General features: G+C 39.8%; 1 protein-coding gene across 1 annotated transcript in view; it reads right to left on the reverse strand.

The window, feature by feature from the left end:
* Positions 1-13,574, reverse strand: part of ST18 (ST18 C2H2C-type zinc finger transcription factor) — a 254,081-nt gene that overhangs the window by 114,318 nt on the left and 126,189 nt on the right. The gene's annotated exons all lie outside the window — the stretch shown is intronic.

Consider the following 13,574-nt stretch of genomic DNA (forward strand, 5'->3'; position numbering starts at 1 on the left):
TTTTTCACGTGATTACTGCCCGCGGCTGTAACCACTAGCAGTGATCATTGTGTTCTTCCGGCAAGAAAAGGTTCACTAGTGGAACACAATAGTGCTGTGGGTAGATACCTTTGGCTACAAGAAATTAAATTGCATTATCTATGGTTTACTTTAGAGTTATAACCAGAACAGAGGGAACTATTTTAATAGGGGTGTTTTTCAGTGTGACAGCTGTCTATGAGAAATGTATCCTACTTTTAAAAGATTTCATTTTGTTTTCTGTTTTGTCTACTGGACAGGAAATGAAAAGATATATGAAATTAATGAGCCTGGTGGGTGGTTTAGAAAAGAAGTGCACCACATCCAAGATTAAATAGGAAGTACAAAAGAAAAACTGGTTGAGCTTTAAAGGTACACAGCAAATACTGTTATAATAGTACATTTTATTTGAGAAAGTTTTGTTTGAAGGTAAAGTATGTGATATAAAACCAAAAACTAAAACCAAACACAATAGACTATCTCCTCCATGTATAGGTCCCCCTTTATTCAGTCATGTATAACTATATTAACTAGTTACATCCTATCATGAAGCTCAAGTCCAAGTTTCTTCAACATGTTTCCCAGAGCAAGCTGCTTCATCATGAGACTGGAGGAGTTGAAGAGGTGATCATATCTCTAGATGATCACATCTTTAACTTTTCACTCTCTTGATAAAGCAGCTTTCTCCATGAAACGTTGTGGAAACTTGGACACCCCCTTTCTGTTCTTATTTTGATGTAATAGTTTTGAACAAAACTTTCTCTAATATATTTTACACTTTTAACCATATTTACTGTGCAGTCTATGGGGATTAATTAATGTTGAACTAATTTTTTCTTTTTTACTTTCTAGGAAATAAAGAGAAATCTCCCCAATGGGAGACAGGCAAAAAAAAAAAAAAAACCTAAACATAATTTTACCCATTCCTTACACTACCCGAAGCTAATAAAAAGGCTTTGGATCTAAAAAAAAACAAAAAAAACAAACCTATGCTGAGGGAAATACAAATCTGACTTTTCTTAACTCCACTTCTGTAAAAGCAGTTCCCTGGCTCTCATTATGATTCTATAACTACATTTTTCTACACCACTAACTTTTGTTCTTGATCAGTGACTCAGAAAGGACTGAAGGCAGGAAATTATTGTGACTGCCAAGCAACCAGCATTTCTGGAAGGGTCCGGAAATGCCATCCCTTGTATTTATTTAACCACTTTTTTTCTTTAAAGGGTAACTTCGCCTTCAATGTAGCTTATACAATTGTGGCTCAAGCCATATTGTAATTTAATGTTATTAAAATTTACTTTTCCTTTTCAATCTGCAGCACTTTAATTTTCTGTGAAATGCAATGCAACATGACTACATGGAGGCCTTATGTACACAGATGGTGTACAGAACTCCCCCTGAAAATGTAATTTCCTGCTTGGTGACTGGCTTACTGATTTTACCATAAGCCTACACTTACATACACATCAGATTCTTGGAATCCCCTGCAACAAAAATGTCATTTTTGGTGAGATACTCCCAAAAGGAAACCACATCAAAAGGGATGCAGACCCTGCAACTTTACCCAGAACTCTGCAAGTGCAGCAGCTGATTGATAATTTTACCACCCCCATACAGATGCACATGGACACAGACATACAAACAGCTTTTTCTTCACAATGCCAGAAGGTAGGTGCAACAAAGTTTGCTAAAATTCTTGCAATGTACATAGATCACCCAGAGAGGAATGTTTTTTTCTCAACAAAAGTGGAGTTACGCTTTTAAAGTTCAAGCCCAGAAAAATAAAAAAATGATCAATGCAATGAGGCCCACACTGCAAGGGTTAATAGCTAGGTTTGTTTAGGGGGGGGGGACTTTATCCAATGCTCCTTTGGCAGGCTTAGCTCCCCTACGATCAGTCGGTGGACTGTTCCTCAGCATCCTTGTGTCCAGTGCAGGGCTTTGGACCCTGCCCTGTTGTTGATGCATCAGGTCTCTGGACTGGTGGAGGATTGGGGTGCAGATGCTGCGAGGACTGTTCTAGCTGTGGAGAGGAGCAGAGGATCGAGAAAGTCTTTTTTTTTTTCATTTTTATCCTAAACAATGGGCAACTCACCCTTGCAGTTAGGGTACAGCCCCACTGAAAGCAATCATTGTTTATTTGCCCGGAGTTGAGCTTTAAGGATTCAAGTTATTTACCTCAATTTGCTAGCTCTTATCGCATCTTTCAACAGAAGCTGGCTGGAATTTATTGGCGAGTTCGATCCACATATAATCATTACTTCCACTAACGGTTCTTTATCTGTGTGTGCTGGTTTTGCCTTGTTCAAAAGCCAGAATGCACCCATTAGTATGGCAACTACTCTAGATTAATTATATCACAACAGTCATCCATTTCTCAAATTCTGCTCAATCTGCATCTATTGTCCGCCTAATGGGTCAAGGTTCCATTTAAGCACAACCAAAATTTAAATTAGCTAAATACATTAGAGGTGTATCAAAACTAAATTTGTGCACAGTTTTACAGTTTGGTTTCTCTACAAAACAGCCACAGCCTGAGTAGAAAGGTCCATGCCCTGTATAGGGGCCAATAACCCAAAGAATTGCTATAAAATGACTTTTTTATGATACTCCAATAGAATAAAAAAAAAATCTGTTGTGCTGCGAATATACTCAAACAAACATATAGTTAAATAATCAAAATCATGTAGTGCTCATACACTGATAAGAATAAAGTGCTATAAGTGCAAAAAAAAGACAATTCATCCATATATACATGTAAAGCTGTAAACATGCACATTCATAAATGATATTATTCAATAAAATGTCAGGTAAGGTATATAGAATGAGAATTTTCAACTAAATTGCCAATTATTCTGTGCAAATAATAAAAAAATCTCAATAAATGGTTATTCAAAATGCCAAATCTTCAAATGTGGCATAAAATTGGTGAATGATTTAAACAGGGGAATCCCAATTCCAACTACTGGTGGTGACACAGGTGCTCCACACGTGCTTAATTACAGTGCAAAAGTGCTCCACGTGATCCCTTATCCGTGCTCCACCATATGTATTAATGAATGGTTGCTTACCAGATGAGGAGACCTCAAACAAGGTCTAGTTAGTGGGCGTTAGTGGGCAACACCCCTCACTGTGGGTATGTAGGTAACACTCCCTTCACAGGACCCGTATGTTAGATGTGTCATCCAAAAGATCATGCAAAAATGCGTCCGGTTAGTAGAGATGTCCCGAACTATTCGCCGGCGAACAGTTCCCGGCGAACATCGCTTGTTCGCATTCGCCTCGGCGGGCGAACATATGCGATGTTCGGTCCGCCCCCTATACATCATCATTGAGCAAACTTTGACCCTGTACCTCACAGTTAGCAGACACATTCCAGCCAATCAGCATACCCTCCCTCCCAGACCCTCCCACATCCTATAAAAAAGCAAGGACAGCATCCATCTTAGATTCATTCTGAAGCTGCAGAGTTAGTTAGAGCAGGGAGAGTGCTGCTGCTGCTGCTGCTGACTTAATAGGGAAATCATTAGCTAGGCCAGTGTTCTGTGTCCACTTCTGCTGTAAGGACAGCATCCTGACAGCACCCCAAAAAGCCCTTTTTAGGGCTGGTATATCAGTCTGCTTTTATTTTTTTTTTTCTATATATATACAGACTGTACTGTGTGCAAACTACTCATATCGGGTGGCACAGTACCTTGCAGATAAAAAAGTTATTTAATTTTTACCCTTTAATATAATTGCAGTTGCCTGCCAGTGTGTGTCAGGCCCACTGACTGAACTGTGCCCACTGCCAGTGCCCACCACTCATATAGGGTGGCACAGCACCTTGCAGATAAAAAAATTCATTTAATTTTTCCTATAATAAAAAATAAAATTCATCCAGAAAAAAAAGGAACTGGCTTTTTCATTCGAATTTCAGTAGCACAGGGATAGAGATAACCTCTTACCAAATAAATAGGATGATAACATATACCAAAATATTTGAATCAGATGTGATAAATATAAGCATAAAATCATAAATACATAAAAGCATTAAATCACATCAATAGGAGTCCATAAAGTCCATAGGTATAAAGTGCATAGAGCAATGAAAGTGCAAACATGAAGGATCACAGGTGCGACTTATGGGGACCACCCTTGCTTGCCACCACCACACAGTGTCGGGAGAAGTATCTGAAATTCAGTCTCACTATAAATTTACCAGGAAATCTTCCAGAGGAGACTTTGCAGCACAAATCAGAGATCTGGAGGAAACCTGATTTTACTATATGCTGTTGTTGGCTAGTCCATGAGAGTGGTTAAGCATAGGCGTCTGGTGAGTCTGAATTTCAGATACTTCTCCCGGCACTGTGTGGTGGTGGCAAGCAGGGGTGGTCCCCATAAGTCGCACCTGTGATCCGTCATGTTTGCACTTTCATTGCTCTATGCACTTTATACCTATGGACTTTATGGACTCCTATTGATGTGATTTCATGCTTTTATGTATTTATGAATTTATGCTTATATTTATCACATCTGATTCAAATATTTTGGTATATGTTATCATCCTATTTATTTGGTAAGAGGTTATCACCATCCCTGCACTACTGAAATTCGAATGAAAAAACCAGTTCCTGTTTTTTCTGGATGAATTTTATTTTTTATTATATTTACTCATTTAAGTAGCAACAATTTGTGTTATTTGTGTTATTCTGTCAGGTTTGTGTTACCTGTATTTCCTAAAGCGCAGTGGATTACAACATCGTCTATTAATTTAGTACAAGTAGTGATATTTATATATTTAATTTTTCCTCTGTAATATAACTGCAGTTGCCTGCCAGTGAATGTCAGGCCCACAGACTGTACTGTGCCCACTGCTCACCACTCATATAGGGTGGCACAGCACCTTGCAGATAAAAAAGCCATTTAATTTTTCCTCTGTAATATAACTGCAGTTGCCTGCCAGTGAATGTCAGGCCCACAGACTGTACTGTGCCCACTGCTCACCACTCATATAGGGTGGCACAGCACCTTGCAGATAAAAAAGCCATTTAATTTTTCCTCTGTAATATAATTGCAGTTGCCTGCCAGTGAGTGTCAGGCCCACAGACTGTACTGTGCCCAGTTGCAAATGGACTGTTTGCGGTTGTTTGCGGTGCGTTAAACGGGGAGTTTGGTCTGTCAGAGTTTGGTCTGTCACTGTGAAGCGGGCATAACCCTTACACTACCTGATCAATACAACATCATACCTGATCGTATTCACACACTGGATGTTTTAAAGCATGTTATTCCAAACAATTTAGGAATGTTAGGTGATTTATGCCCTTTATGGATTAAAACCCGACTCTGCGTCAACTACGTAATTTTCCATGGGAGTTTTGCCATGGATCCCCCTCCGGCATGCCACAGTCCAGATGTTAGTCCCCTTGAAACAACTTTTCCATCACTATTGTGGCCAGAAAGAGTCCCTGTGGGTTTTAAAATTCACCTGCCTATTGAAGTCTATGGAGGTTCGCCCGGTTCGCCCATTCGCGAACATTTGCAGAAGTTCACGTTCGCTGTTCGCGAACATAAAATTTTATGTTCGCGACATCTCTAACGGTTAGTTGTCAGCATTCATTAACCAGGCATGCGTATAAAAAAGGAACACAGTCGCTCACTGCGCAATTTCCCAGCATAAGAAATGTATTAAAAGAACAGTATTCTACTCACAAGCAAAATGAATACATCAGGCTTTCAGAAATAATCGTCCTGCCCCCCAATTGGCGTACTGACGTCACCGCTATGTCCTCCAACCCAAGGGCACTTAGTGCAGATTTTTTCTTTTGTTTACTCCAATAGTATTGTACTATGGTACTGTGAACAAGGCAGCTTTAACAACCCAATTATTTTAATGCTATAGGTAGAGTCTTGCTGGACCTCTGCAGAGTGACCACTTCTATCCTGCAAAGAGTAAGGGTTCTACTACACAGCACTCTGGCAGGGGATAGGCTTTTCCACTCAAGCTCTGGCTGCTTTTCAAAGAACATAAATTACATTAAATTTACAAAACTATGAAACTTTGTACAACATTTTATGCACCTGGAATGTATTTATCTGATTTAAACTGAAGGTTCAATTAGACTTAAAGTCTTTATGCCCCTTAGGCCCCTTTCACACAGGCGGACCGCTTAGATCCGCCTGTCCGTTTTTCAGGCGGATCTGAACAGATGCCCCATGCATCTCTATGGGGCATTGGATGTCAGCAGGAGACATATCCGCTGACATCCGATCTGTCAAATCTGGATGGATGGAAACCCTATTTTCTATCCGTCCAGTGGATCGAAACAGATGAGAACGGACAGACCGTCCATTCCCATCCAATTCCCCCATAGAGAACAGCGGGGACCTGACAGCTCTGTCTCCACACACAGCACGGAGACAGAGCAGCCATCCGCTTGCTCAGCTGGGGATCGGCGTATCGATCCCCCGCTGAGAAAAATGGAGTCCGCCGACGGACTCCCCTGTGAGAAAGGGTCCTTACTCTCTGCTTACCCACAAAGAGTAAAGGGCCCGCTCTACAGCACTCCACCAGGGGATAGGCTTTTCCACTCAAGCTCTGGTTGCTTTTCAAAGAACAAAAATTAATAAAAAAAACTATGAAACTTTGCACAGCTTTTTTATGCACCTGAAATGTATTTATCTGATTTAACCTAAAGGTTCAATTGGACTTTAAGTCTTTAAGCCTCTTACTCTCTGCTTACCCGCAAAGAGTAAGGGTCCTGCTCTACAGCACTCTGCCAGGGGATAGGCTTTTCCACTCAAGCTCTGGCTGTTTTTCAAAGAACAAAAATTAATAAAAAACTATGAAATTGGACAACTTTTTTATGCACCTGAAATGTATTTATCTGATTTTTTTTTTCCAAAAAGCTTTATTGAACAAAGTACACATTAGAGAAGGGTACAATATATCTGATTTAACCTAAAGGTTCAATTGGACTTTAAGTCTTTAAGCCTCTTACTCTCTTCTTACCCGCAAAGAGTAAGGGTCCTGCTCTACAGCACTCTGCCAGGGGATAGGCTTTTCCACTCAAGCTCTGGTTGCTTTTCAAAGAACAAAAATAATAAAAAACTATGAAACTTTGCACAACTTTTTTATGCACCTGAAATGTATTTATATGATTTAACCTAAAGGTTCAATTGGACTTTTAAGTCTTTAAGCCTCTTACTCTCTGCTTACCCGCAAAGAGTAAGGGTCCCGCTCTACAGCACTCTGCCAGGGGATAGTCTTTTCCACTCAAGCTCTGGTTGCTTTTCAAAGAACAAAAATAATAAAAAACTATGAAACTTTGCACAACTTTTTAATGCACCTGAAATGTATTTATCCAATTTAAATGGAAGGTTTAATTGGACTTTAAGTCCACTCACCTGTGGCCATTGTCAGGCAAAAGTAACCCCTGTGTGTTCAATTACTAGCCAAGGACCTCTTATCCTGATTTGCTACTAAAGAACAATATCAAATTATATACTCCCATGGTAGAATATCTTCACTGTTTCTTAATGCAATTTAATATCCCAACAAGGACCAAGCTCTATGAAACAGCTTTGTTTGTAAAGTGGCTGGGGAGAAAAACAGCATTAAATTCATAGCATAAAATCCCATCACTTACTGCAGTGTCTTTCAAAGAGCCATGCTATTTCATAGACCTTTGTTTTCATTAGATTTCTGCTAAAGTTCTGCAGCCAGGAAACTTTAATAAATATCTCTATCTGTGTTAATTATCATGTTTCTGTCAAAATGACAATATGAACTGGAAAAAAATGGAGAAAAGCAGCAGGTTGTAGCAACCCGGATGAGAGGGTATAATGATAGCAGACAATACCGCTTTTATGCTCCACTGCAATCCTTATAAACAGCTCTGCAGACAAGGGCACTCACGAAAAAAAGTCTACATTATGTATCTTTCTTGTAATTATCCCCCTAAAATCAACAGTGAACTGCCAGGATCAAGTAAATATTGTCATAGTAACTAAAAGCATTTTTGGAAGAAGTCACAACACTAGCCCTTTTAATAACTTTGATTATAGATGGCGTTCTTTTGTTTGGATCTATTCACTCTAAACCAAAAAAAAAAAAATTTAACATTTTGCATCCTAGAAAATAGACTGCATAAAGAGCCACATATCATTCAGCACAATGGCCTATCATCTCTAGATTTCACATCCAACAAACTCCAGTTTTAAATAATAAATTAAACATAGTCTAAAATGCAAATGAAGTTTTTCTCAATAACACTGCAAGCTATTGAGAGATGGTGTAAAGGGTTATGATAATTTTAAAGTATTATGAACTGGAGAAAACAAATAAAAAGCATTTTCTGTGAATATGCTCAATTCATTGAACTATTCTCTCAATCCACTTAACTACCCACATGTGTACAATAATGATTTATAGACATTATGCCTAATTATGCATATTTGGGCTGTGTTAAAGTGCCTAACAAAAGCTCTGGAAAGCAACAATTACCTCTGTTGCTTAGTTACATAGTTTAAAATATTCCTATTAAGTGCAGATTACAGGGGGTAGATATGCACATGTGCGGCCCAATGCATTTCACTTTTCTGTTGCCAAACTGTTAGCATTTTGGGACGTTTCCAACTTACCTAATGTTCGGTTCAACTGTTTGTTATGTGTTAAAAGAAAAAATATTTGTTAATTATATTTAAAAGAATAGGATTCATACAGTGAGTGATGATTTAAATTCTGCAAAGAGCAGTTTTACCCAAACCTTGCAGTTCTCACTTTTAAAAGATTCCTGCTGTGTTCCAACCCTTGTAAGCTGAATACAGAATTTGGCATGCAGATAAAATAAGGGATAACAAATAGGGCCTTTTTTTTCTTTTTTTTTTTTACTTCCTCGTTTCTCTTTCGTTAGAAAATTGTGGCTTACCATTAGACTTGACTCTATTTTTACAATTATGCATTTAGCTTCCCACATCAGAAATACATTTATTCTTCATAATAAAATAATTAATGGAAGGAACAGTTTGACATATATACATAATTTATAATTTCAATACTTTGCTGACATATTATGGCATCAATGAATTACATTTTTTTGGAAGGCTAATGTAGAGCCTATTTAGAGAGTTGAACTAAGCAGGGTAAATAAATGACTGCTCACATCACTCTCATCTAGTGGTGGACCAATGATAGACTCAGCAGAAACATGATAAGTGAGTTCACTTACCACAACTACCTTAAAAAGTCGCAAACAAAATAAGAAAAAAACCTCCCTCCCTGTATGATAAGTAGTCTAATTCACTACCATAGGTAAATCTACTCAAGTATGTTTTCCTAACTCTCAAAGGTACTTTCTATTGCGCTTAACATCTCCAAATCTCCTAATTCCTAAATTATTATTATTTTTTTTTTCTGTGATCCAACTTCCTGTTAGAGGGTCACTACATTCGTTCTCTATGGTCCCATTATATGTAAAAAAATAGCCACCTTCTCTTGTTCACTCCCAAGGTAGACTAGGGACTATTGAATATGGGATTCATAGAGTAGTAGCGAAACCTAAGTGAAGTAGAAAAGGAGAGGTTCAGACATTAAAAGGAGGCAGAAAAAAGGATTATAAGGCCATTTAAGTGGAACGTAAGTGAAAAATGTAAAATGGGCGAACAGGCAGGGATTTTAATGCAGTGGACAAATGCTCTGTCTCTTCAGCATTAAAGTTACTTATCTGCCCGTCTACCCTTGTAAAAGTGAACCACGCATTTGCAGCTCACTGTATAAATTTGGCATGGAATCTGACTAAGCTCCCGCACATCCCCGCCCTGCCAATGACAGCAGTGATCGAGACATGGAAGCTGGCCACTCAAAGATGTCAGCAGCCAGGCGGGAAGCTCGAGGACAGAGCATCGCTGGAGCTTGGGTGAGTATAGCTCCTTTTTTAAGCAGAGAATTTGTATGTATTTTTATTGGAGTATAAGGATATTGATTAATGTTATGTTAAGGACCAGACTTAGGTGATTGTAAAGTCTTGTGTTTTTTTTTTTTTTTCTAAATAACAAACATGTTACTCTTACCTTCTCTGTGCAGTGGTTTTACACAGAGAAGCCTCTTCTCAGGTCCTTCTTCAGCACTCCTGGCCCCTCCCTCCTGTTGAGTGCCCCCACAGCAAGCGTCTTGCTCCCAAGCTGCGGCTCCGTGTGTCCATACAGACACAGAGCTGCCATTCCACCTCATCCCCTCTCTCTTCTGATTGGCTAACTGACTTTGATTGACAGCAGCGGGAGCCAATGGCACTGCTACTGTGTCTCTGCCAAGCAGGAGGGAGAGTCCTGGATGGCCGAGGGACTCGTGGACATTGCTAAATAGAGATGGTGCTCAGGTAAATATTATGGGGGGTTGAGGGGGGCTGAGGGGGGCTGCTACCTGCTACACACTGAAGGCTTCTCATCTTAATGCATAGAATGCAGGATACATAGAAGGAGGGATCAACCAAGTAAATTTGAGCGTCGAAAGCCAGAATTATAATACAGACACAAGAAATCCCCCGGTGGGCTCAGTGTTTTAATTCAGTGTCCCCTATGTCATTACTATGTCCTGTAGGCATAAAGAGACCTGTAGGAGGAACCCACTGGTGTGCTTGTTTTTTTTTTCAAAGGGGTGTGTGTGGTTTTTAAGTATTCTTATTAATTTATATTACATACCTTTATTATCATATATTTTTTTACATAGTTACGTAGTTAGTCTAGCTAAAAAAAAGTCACGCGTCCATCTACAGTATTTTAACCAATAGAAGGAAAAAATATATATATATATATATATATCCAGATGCAGAGGAAGGCAAAAAAAAAACCCAATAAAGCATGATCCAATTTGCTCCAGCAGGGGAAAAAAATCCTTCCTGATCCCCCAAGAGGCAATTGGATATTCCATGGATCAACTTTACCTATAAATATTAGTATCCAGTTATATTATGTGTATCTAGGAGAGAATCCAGTCCTTGAGGGACTCTATTCCACATTTTCACAGCTCTTCCTGTGAAGAAGCCTTTCCATAGTTAGAGATGAAATCTCATTTCCTCCAGATGTAAAGAGCGCCCCCTTATCCTCTGCGATGACCCTAAAGTGAATAACGCTACACCAAATTCACTATATGGACCCCTTATGTATTTATACATGTTGATCATACCCCCCTAATCTCGTCTTCTCAAGAGAGAATGAATTCAGTTGAGCTAATCGTTCCTCATAGCTGAGCTCCTCCATGCCTCTTATCAGTTTGATTGCTCTTCTCTTCACTTTCTCCAGTTCCCTAATATACTTTTTATGAACTGGTGCCCACAACTGAACTGATTCCACATGAGGCCTTACTAATGATTTGTACAGGGGAAAAATGATATCTCTCTCTGCAGTCTATACTTCTCCTAATACAAGAAAGGACTTTGCTCACTTTGGAAACTGCGGTTTGGCATTGCATGCTATTATTAAGCTTACGATCCACCAGAACAACCAGATCCTTCTCCACCATTGACTCCCCCAGCTGTTCTCCTCCTGGTATGTATGATGCATGCATGTTTCTAGCTCCCAAGTACATAACTTTACACTTATTAACATTAAACCTAATTTTCCACACAGCTGCTCAATGAAAAAGTGCATTGAGGTCAGCTTGTAAGTTGGAGACATCCTGTAAGAATGATATTCCACTGCATAGCTTGGTGTTATCTGCAAACACCAAAATAGTACATTAATCCCAGATCCTATATAATTTATAAGGATAGTCAAAAGTAGGGGCCCAACACTGAACCTTTGACACACCACAGATAACCTTAGGCCATTCAGAGTAAGAATCATTAAAGGTAAACTCCAGTCAAAAAATAAACTTTTCCTATTAATAGTATGTTAAATATCTTCATCTTTGATATTATTCATTTTCTGGCTAGCTGCTTGTCTAGCCTAGAAAATTTTATCTAAGCTAGACAATCAGCTACTTCCTGATTTTCACCGACAACGCTATCTTCCTTTATCTGAATTTGCTAAGCTGTCTTTCACTTCCTGAAAAGGTTGTCGGTTTTTCTTAGACAGGCATAACTAGACCTGCCCTATCCTGCCCATCCCCACCCCTCCCCGCCCTGCCCCACCCTGCCCTGTCTCGCCCCGATCCCATCCCTCCTATCCCTAACAGAGCATGATCTCCTGTCTTCATAGCCTCGTTTAGGCTAGCAGCTTCTCCTGAGAGAAGGGAGGGGGGGGGCTTTCAGGGGGGTCACGAGACTAGTGCAATATATGAAAGAAAAAAGGTACAAAGGAACATTTTTGAAAGATTAGAAGGATACGGATTGATTTCTGTTGCTCATTACATGTGAGTAATGAGTTTTAGGCTCCGTTTTCACTAGTGCGACTTGATCCAACTTTACACTCTCTGGATCAAAGTCGCATCAAAAGTAGCATCAAAGTAGTGCAGGTACCTTTTCAAGGTCGCCGATTTTCAAAGCCGCATAGATGGGAACAGGTGCCAATGAAATCAATGGGCTATAACGTGTCATGTGACTTTGTGTGTCCAAAGTCGCATGACAAGTCACAATAGTGGAAACAGAGCTTTAGACTATGTTTCCACTATCGCCATTTAGAGTGTGACTTTGATGTGACTTTGATTCAACTTTATACTCTCTGGATCAAGGTTACATCAAAAGTTGCATCAAAGTAGTGCAGGCACCTTTTCAAAGTCGCTGATTTTTAAAGTGGCATAGATGGGAACGGGTGCCATTGAAGTCAATGAGCTGTAACTTGTCATACGACTTTTTGTGTCCAAAGTCACATGACACGTCGCACTAGTGGAAACAGAGTTTTAGTCTACATTTCCACTATTGTGACCCTAAAGTTGCGCAATTTAGAGTGGGACTTTGATCTAACTTTGCACTCTCTGGATCAAAGTCGCATCAAAAGTTGCATCAAAGTAGTGCAGGCACCTTTTCAAAGTCACTGATTTTCAAAGTCGCATAGCTGGGAACGGGTGCCATTGAAATCAATGGGCTGTGACTTTGTGTGTCCAAAGTTGCATGACAAGTCGCATTAGTTGAAACGTAGACTTAGTGAGGTTGCCTGTACTATGATCATTGTAGACTATGAGCTGAGACCCCAGAGCACTTCCAGCTACACTGTCCGCCCCCCCCCCCCACCCTGTGTCGAGTTTCCTCCTTCTATGATAGACTTCATTCGAAGTCCAGCACACCTATACTGTATAGGTGCACTGCCCCTCCCCCTGTATGATGTGCCCCTCTCCCCTCTGTGTCCTGTTTGAATTATTTCTTCATTTTCTCATGAATTAGGATGTATAATGCATTCTTACTGATGAGAGAACACTGGGCGGGAACTTATGATCAGCGCCTCCCATTCTGTATAAGCCCACGGGCTACACAGGAACAGTGTCCCTGACTGGAAGTGATGTCGCTAGCTTTCAGTAACCACACCCACTTGCTGCTCTTAGATTAAGCAGGAAGAGCACTGAATACTGCAAAATAACGGTAGAAAAAACTGGGATTTTTTCATTTTGACACATAAGACTGAACTCCGCTCGCATTGATGAT

This window comes from Pelophylax lessonae (genome assembly GCF_965119305.1).
Source record: "Pelophylax lessonae genome assembly, chromosome: 5".
In the NCBI taxonomy this organism is placed as follows: Eukaryota; Metazoa; Chordata; class Amphibia; order Anura; family Ranidae; genus Pelophylax; species Pelophylax lessonae.